Here is a 7754-nt window from a genome sequence, read left to right as displayed (position 1 = left end):
CTCCATGGGTTAAGGATCTAGCTTTGCTGTCAGCTGTGGTGTTAGGTCAAAGATGTGGCTTGGATCTGGCATTGCTGTGGCTGTGGCTGACAGCTACAGCTCCAATTCGACCCCTAGGCTGGGAAACTCCATATGCCATGTGTGTAGCCCTACAAAAAAAAGACCAAAAAAAAAAAAAAAGAATACCTAATAAGAGTGATCCTGGAGTTCCCACTGTGGCTCAGTGGTAACAAACCCAACTAGTATCCATGAGGATGCTGGTACAAACCCTGGCCTCACTCAGTGGGTTAAGGATCCGGCATTGCCATGAGCTGTGGTGTAGGTCTCAGATGTGGCTTGGATTTGGCTTGCTGTGGCTGTGGTATAGGCTGGCAGATATAGCTCTGATTCAGCCCCTAGCCTTGGAACTTCCATCTGCCGTGGGTGCTACCCTAAACCCCCCCCCCCAAAAAAGGGAGAGAGTGATCTGTAAAAATCAAGGGAGATGAGGGGTATACCCTGCTTAATGCAGGGCTCTGACACAGCAGACACTCAAAAATGTTAGCTGTTGGAGGTCCCTGGTGGCTTAGTGGGTCAAGGACTGGTGTTGTCATGGCTGTGGCTCAGGTCACTGCACTGGTGTGGGTTTCAATTCCTGGCCCAGTCTCTGACCATGTGTAGTCAAAAAAAAAAAATTGAAAAAAAATTAGCTGCTATGATGTTAATAAACATATGTGAATAATAATGATAAAAAAATAATAGAGTGTGGCTCAGCAAGTTAGAAACCCAACATAGTATCCATGTGGGTTTGATCCCTGGCCTCACTCACTGGGTTAAGGATCTGGCGTTGCCGCAAGCTGAGGTATAGGTCGCAGAAGCAGCTCGGATTTGGCATTGCTGTGCCTGTGGTGTAGGCTGGCAGCTGCAGCTCTGGTTCGACCCCTAGCCTGGGAACTTCCATATGCCACACATGCGGCCCTTAAAAGCAACAACAAAAAAAGAAAATAGAAAAAAATATATCTGCTTCTAAGTAGTTACTGTCCCTGACCACTCTAGGGTTGGCGAGAAGTGAGACATTTTTAGCTGTGGGCATGAGGCAGAACTAACCCAGCGAAAAAGCAAAGTAGAGCAGGTCACTTGGCTTTTAGGCCTCACACTGTGAATTCTTGCTTGATAAAAAGCAAACTTTAGTTGTGCTTGATTTTCGTTATCATTTTGTCCTGAGAGATTGCAGGGAAACATACACGATCATATTTTATTTATTTATTTATTTACTTACTGTCTTTTTAGGGCAGCACTCACAGCCTATGGAGGTTCCCAGGCCAGGGGTCAAATTGGAGCCATAGCCATCGGCCTACACCACAGCCACAGCAATGCCAGATCCGAGCCATGTCTGTGACCTACACCACAGTTCACAGCAATGCCAGATCCTTAACCCACTGAGCGAGGCCAGGGATCGAACCTGCGTCCTCATGGATGCTAGTCAGATTTGTTTCCACTGAGTTACGACAGGAACTCCCTATATGATCATATTTTAAATGCACAAGAGAATTCTCCTTTTTTTTTTCTTTTTACTGCCACACCTGTGGCAGTAGGGGTCAGATCGGATCTGCAGCCATTGGCCTACACCACAGCCACAGCAACTTGGGATCCAAGTCATGTCTGTGACCTATGCCACAGCTCACAGCAACCCTGGATCCTTAACCCACTGAGTGAGGCCAGGAATCGAACCTGTGTCCTCATGGATGCCAGTCAGATTCGATTCTGCTGAACCATGACGGGAACTCTGAGACTGGGATTATTAAACAACTCAGTGCAGTAGGAAAAGACTTTTGTTTTTCATTTAATTTTTTTGTCTTTTTTTGTCTTTTCTGGGGCCACACCTGCGACACATGAGGTTCCCAGGCTAGTGGTCCAATTGGAGCTGTAGCCACCGGCCTATGCCAGAGTCACAGCAATGCCAGATCTGAGCTGCATCTGTGACCTACACCACAGCTCACGGCAAAGCTGGATCCTTAACCCACTGAGCAAGGCCAGGGATCAAACCCGCAACCTCATGGTTCCTAGTTGGATTCGTTAACCACTGCGCCATGACGGGAACTCCGGAAAAGACTTTTGAATAGTGGAGTGGCCCAACTTGGCTGGGCCATCAGGTAACCAAATATGTGGTCAAACATTCTGAAGTTTTCCGTGATGGTGTTTTTGAACGAGGAAGATTTAAATTGGTGGACTTTGAGGTAAGCAGCTTGGCCAAAATAATGTGGGTGGGCCTTGTTCAATCAATTGAAGATCTGATTAGAACAAAAGACTGACAAACACTCCCGCCCATGCCCCTCACCCCCAAGATACACACAGGCAGCCTTTGGACTTGAACTGCAACACTAGCTCTTTCCTGGGGCTCCAGTCTGATGACCTTCAGACACAAACTGCAGATTTAGGACTCTCCAACTACCGTAATCATGTGAACCAATTCCTTGAAATCAACCCCCTCTAGATAGATTATAGATATAGATCAGTCTCTCTCTACACACACACACACACTCACACACACACACATCCTATTCACTGTTTCTCTGGAGAATACTGACTAATACAACCAGGATGTCTAATGTTAAATGTGATTTTTGTGCCGCCCTGAACTCTATGTCCAATCTAACAAGTTCAGTTTGCAACTCACCCACATGAGCTGTTTAAGTGGTTTTGTGTGCATGCCTGTGTGGGAACCCAAGGAGGGCGTTAAGTTCCATGTCTGGGCTGTCAGAGTACAGAACAAAAATAACGCCTGCAGATGGCTAGACGACCCTTACCTTGAACCAGTTCAGGATAAGCAGGAATGGAAGCGCTTTCTTCTGCCTCCCCAGGAATTTTTACACCCCTGGGGACAGCAGTAGATTTCCACAACATCTGAGCCAAACCCAAGGAGGTCTTAAGAGACAGGACAGGCAATTGTCCTCACCTTGCCCCACCCCCACCAATCTGGACATCTGAAGTTCCATAAAAACCAAAACACTTTTTCTTTTCAATTCACACTTCACTAACACTCTTAGAAGCAGAGCCAAGTGAAAAGACTTCGCTAGGGACCACATCTTGCTTCTAATTATTCATATTTCTTTTGTAGATTAAGAAAAAAAAGAGAAGTACCAAATAAACTAAAGCAAAACAAAACACTAAAAGAGGCAATACACCAAAGAATGCATGAAGCATCTTGATTCTGTCGAAGAGAGAAAATGCAAAATGCCTCCCAGTTGGGGTCCCACTGCCTATGAGGCACTCCCACTGGGTGCATGACTGGCTCCCCCTCCTGGGCAGGAATGGAAAGACAGAGCAGGGAGAAGAAGGGCCACCTTGGGAAATTGCAGGTGTGGGTGCCACCCATCCCCAGGCTGGTGTGGTGGTTCATTCCCTGGAATTAGCAGAGGGAACCAAGGTCCTTAAGATGGCACGGGATGTCAGAGAATCTCAAACTAACCAGAAATAATTGTCTGGAAAAAATAACACTCTAGGTGCCAAGGAGAGGGTTAAGGATAAAGATGAATTTCAAATTTCTGTGTCTTCAGGATGGGAAAAAAAAATGATCATTTGGGAACTGAGCAATGCCCTGTAATGCAACAGAATTCGTTTCTAAAGTGTTTCTTGACAGTTCCTTGGGTTGGTTTGCAGTATATTAGGTGTGTGTTGAAACAGTGGCCTTTTATAGCTGCTGGGAAACAGAATTGGTCGTGTTTGGTGCTCTCAGACAAAAACTCACCCTCCACCATCCAGCTTGTCTCATCATTCTCTCAATCAGAAAGTTTGAAAGGCTGGGAATTCCCACTGTGGCTCAGCAGATTAAGAGCATGGCATAGTGTCTGTGAGGATGCAGGTTCCATCCCTGGCCTCACTCCATGGGTTAAGGATCCAGAGTTGCCCGAAGCTACTGAGGAGGCCAAAGATGTGGCTCTGACCCAGTATTGCTGTGGCTGTAGTGTAGGAACTTCCATGTCATGGGTGTGACCCTAAAACAAAACAGAGTTTTCAAGGGGTGTAATATTGTCCACAACATCCTGAAAAAAAAAAAAAATTCCAAATTTGGAGTTCCTGCTGTGGCTCAGTGGTAACTAGCATCCAGAACAACTCGGGTTCAATCCCTGGCCTCACTCAGTGGGCCAGTGATTCGGCATTGCCATGAGCTTCAGTATAGCTCGCAGACGTGGCTCAGATCCAGAGTTGCTCTAGCTGTGGTGTAGGCCAGTGGCTGCAGCTCCGATTTGACCCCTAGCCTGGGAACCTGCATATGCCACAGGCGCAGCCCCAAAAAAGACCAAAACCAAAAAAAATCCAAATTTGCACTAATAATTTTTTTTTCTAAAACCTATTATATAGTGCAAGGCCACATGAGATTTAGAGGTCAAATAAAAGAACTGTGAGACTTATGGTTTATTTTTAAAATCCAAAATAACCCTCAGGGCTAAGGAAAAATGTTGCCACCAATAAAAACATCTAATCAGCCTCATTATTATGTTCCTTTAGCTACATTTCCCTTACTTAATGGAGCATGTCTCCTCTGAAAAAGCATTAGATTTCACAATAACACATGCAGAGACAGAGGAAGGAATCTGCGGGATGCAACCAGGACCCACCAGGCCAGGGAGCACCTGCCTCAGAGGGAAAAGAGGCTTTTGTTTTCTTTTTTTTGGTCTTTTTAGGGCTGCACCCAAGGTATAGGAAAGTTTCTGGGCTAAGGTTTGAATTGAATCAGAGCTGCAGCTGCAGGCCTGCACTGCAGCCATAGCAATGCAAGGTCCAAGCCTCATCTGCAACCTATACCGTAGCTCAAGGCAACAGGGGATCCCTAACTCACTGAGTGAGGCCAAGGATCAAACCCACATGCTCATCAATCCTTGTTGGGTTTGTTACTGTTGACCCACAACGGGAACTCTGAGAGGCATTTTTTTTTTTTTTTGGTCTTTTGTCTTTTTAGGGCCACACCCACAGCATATGGAGGTTCCCAGGCCAGGGGTTGGACCAGAGCTGCAGCTGCTGGCCTACACCATAGCCACAGCAACACAGGATCTGAGCCATTCTGCAACCCACACCATAGCTCACAGCAATGTCCGATCCTTAACCCACTGAGCAAGGCCAGGGATAAAAACTGCATCCTCATGGATACTAGTTGGATTCATTACCACTAAACCACAATGGGAAGTCTGCAGAGAGAGATTTTAAAAATATAAATCAGATATCACTTCGCTGCTGAAAACCCTCCAGGAAACTTCTGCTTCCACTTAGAAGGAAAGAGAACATATCTTCCCCAGCAATAAGAAAATAGGCACATAGTCTACAAAATCAAAACTTTGAGTGAACCCATCAAGGAGCTGAGGTCATAACAAAACTGTGAGACACAAATACTGTTTGGAGCAAGGAAGGAAGAGGTGGCTGCCATTCAAGTGGATAGAAATTCTCTAAAATTTTTGAGTTTCTGCTGTGGCTCAGTGGAAAGGAATCTGACTAGTATCCATGAGGATGCAGTTTCAATCCCTGGCCTCAGTCAGTGAGTTAAGGCTCGGGTGTTGCTGTGAACTGTGGTGTAGCTCCGATTTGACCCCTAGGCTGGGAACTTCCATATGCTTCAGCTGCGGCTCTAAAAAGAAAAAAAGAAGTGAAAGGATGGAAAAAAGATGCCATGAAATTACTACTCCAAATAAAAAAGAAATGGCTACATTAATATCAGACAAAGTGGATTTCAGGAAAAAAAAAGAATATTACCAATGTTATAGGAAGACATTGCATAATGACAAAGTGGTCAATTCATAGAAAAGATATAAGAATCTTACGTGTGCGTGCACTGAGCAGAGCTTCAAAATACATGAAGTGGGGGAGAGGGGAGGGAGTGGGATGGACTGGGAGTTTGGGTTCCTAGATACAAACTATTACATTTAGAATGGATAAGCAATGAGGTCCTGCTGTATAGCACAGGGAACTATATCCAGTCTCTTGGTATAAACAAAGATGGATGATAATATAAGAAAAGGAATGTACATATATATATATATATGAATGACAGGGTGACATTGCTATACAGCAGAAATTGGCATAACACTACAAATCGACCATGCTATAATAAAATTTTTTTTAGATTTTTTTTTTCTATTCTAGTGGATTTACAATCTGCTGTACAGCAAAGTGATCCAGTCATATATATATACACACACACACTTTTTCTCACATTATCCTCCATTGTGTTCCATCACAAGTGACTAGCTACAGTTCCCTGTGCTGTACAGCAGGATCTCATTGCTTATCCACTAAAAAAAAATTGGCTTTTTTTTTGCTTTTTAGGGCCACACCTGAGGCATATGGAAGTTCTGAGGCTAGAGGTCAAACTGGAGTTACAGCTGCTATCCTGTGCCATAGCCGCAGCAACACTGGATCCAAGCCTCATCTGTGACCTACACCACAGCTCATAGCAATGCTGGATTCTTAACCCACTGAGCAAGGCCAGGGATCGAACCCGCATTCTCAATGACCCTAGTCGGGTTCGTTAACTACTGAGGCCACAACGGGAAGTCCTAAAATTTTTTTAATTAAAAAAATACATGAAGCATAAACTGATTGAACAAAAAGAAATGATGTACGTAAATACACAATCACAACTGGGTATTTTGATACTCCTTTCTCAATAATTGGTAGGACAAATAGTAAGTCAGTAAGAATTTAGTGACCAACCCTATTAAACAAATTGACTTAATTGACATTTAGAGAACTTTTAACCAATGACAGCTGAATACACATTCACCTGACATGCTTATGAAACATTTGCCAAGATAGGCCATTTTCTGAGTCATTAAAAAAACAATAGTTTTTAAAAATTAAAATCATATAAAAACTTTTTCTCTGCCTAAAATAGATTAAAATTAGAAATCAATAACAGAAACACAACCAGAGAAGTCACAAAATACTTCCTATTAAGGAACATCCTTCTAAATAATCCCTGGCTAAAAGAGGAATACCTAAAGATGTTAGAAATCTTATTGAAAGTTTCTTTCACTTTTAATAAGATGAAAAGTAACCATAACATACCAAAATAAGAGGGACACAGCTAAAGCAGTTCAAGAGGGAAATTTCTAGCGTGAAATGGCTATATTAGAAAATAAAAAAATAAATAAAAAGAGTTCCCGTTGTGGTGCAGTGGTTAACGAATCCGACTAGGAACCATGAGGTTGCTGGTTCGATCCCTGCCCTTGCTCAGTGGGTTAACGATCCGGCGTTGCCGTGAGCTGTGGTGTAGGTTGCAGACGAGGCTCGGATCCCGCGTTGCTGTGGCTCTGGCGTAGGCTGGTGGCTACAGCTCCGATTCAACCCCTAGCCTGGGAACCTCCATATGCCGTGGGAGCGGCCCAAGAAATAGCAACAACAACAACAACAAAAAAGACCAAAAAAAAAATAGAAAATAAAAAAGATCTCAAATCAATAATATAAATTTCAACTACATAAAAAACCAGAGGAGTTCCCTTCATGGCTCAGCAGTTAACCAACCTGACTAGTATCCATGAGGATGTGGGTTTGATCCCTGGCCTCGCTCAGTGGGTTAAGGATCCTGCATTGCTGCGGCTGTGGTATAGGCTGGCAGCTGTAGCTCCAGTTTGACCCCTAGCCTGGGAACTTCCATATGCCACAGGTGTGGCCCTAAAAAGCCAAAAAAAAAAAAAAAAACCTGGAGAAAGAAAAAAGCAAATAAAATCTAAGCAAGCAGAAGGAAGGAAAGTGCTTCATAATTTTATTATTGTTCTTTTATG

The sequence above is a fragment of the Phacochoerus africanus genome, chromosome 6 (assembly GCF_016906955.1).
Source record: "Phacochoerus africanus isolate WHEZ1 chromosome 6, ROS_Pafr_v1, whole genome shotgun sequence".
Classification (NCBI taxonomy): Eukaryota; Metazoa; Chordata; class Mammalia; order Artiodactyla; family Suidae; genus Phacochoerus; species Phacochoerus africanus.
Note: the sequence above shows the minus strand (reverse complement) of the source record.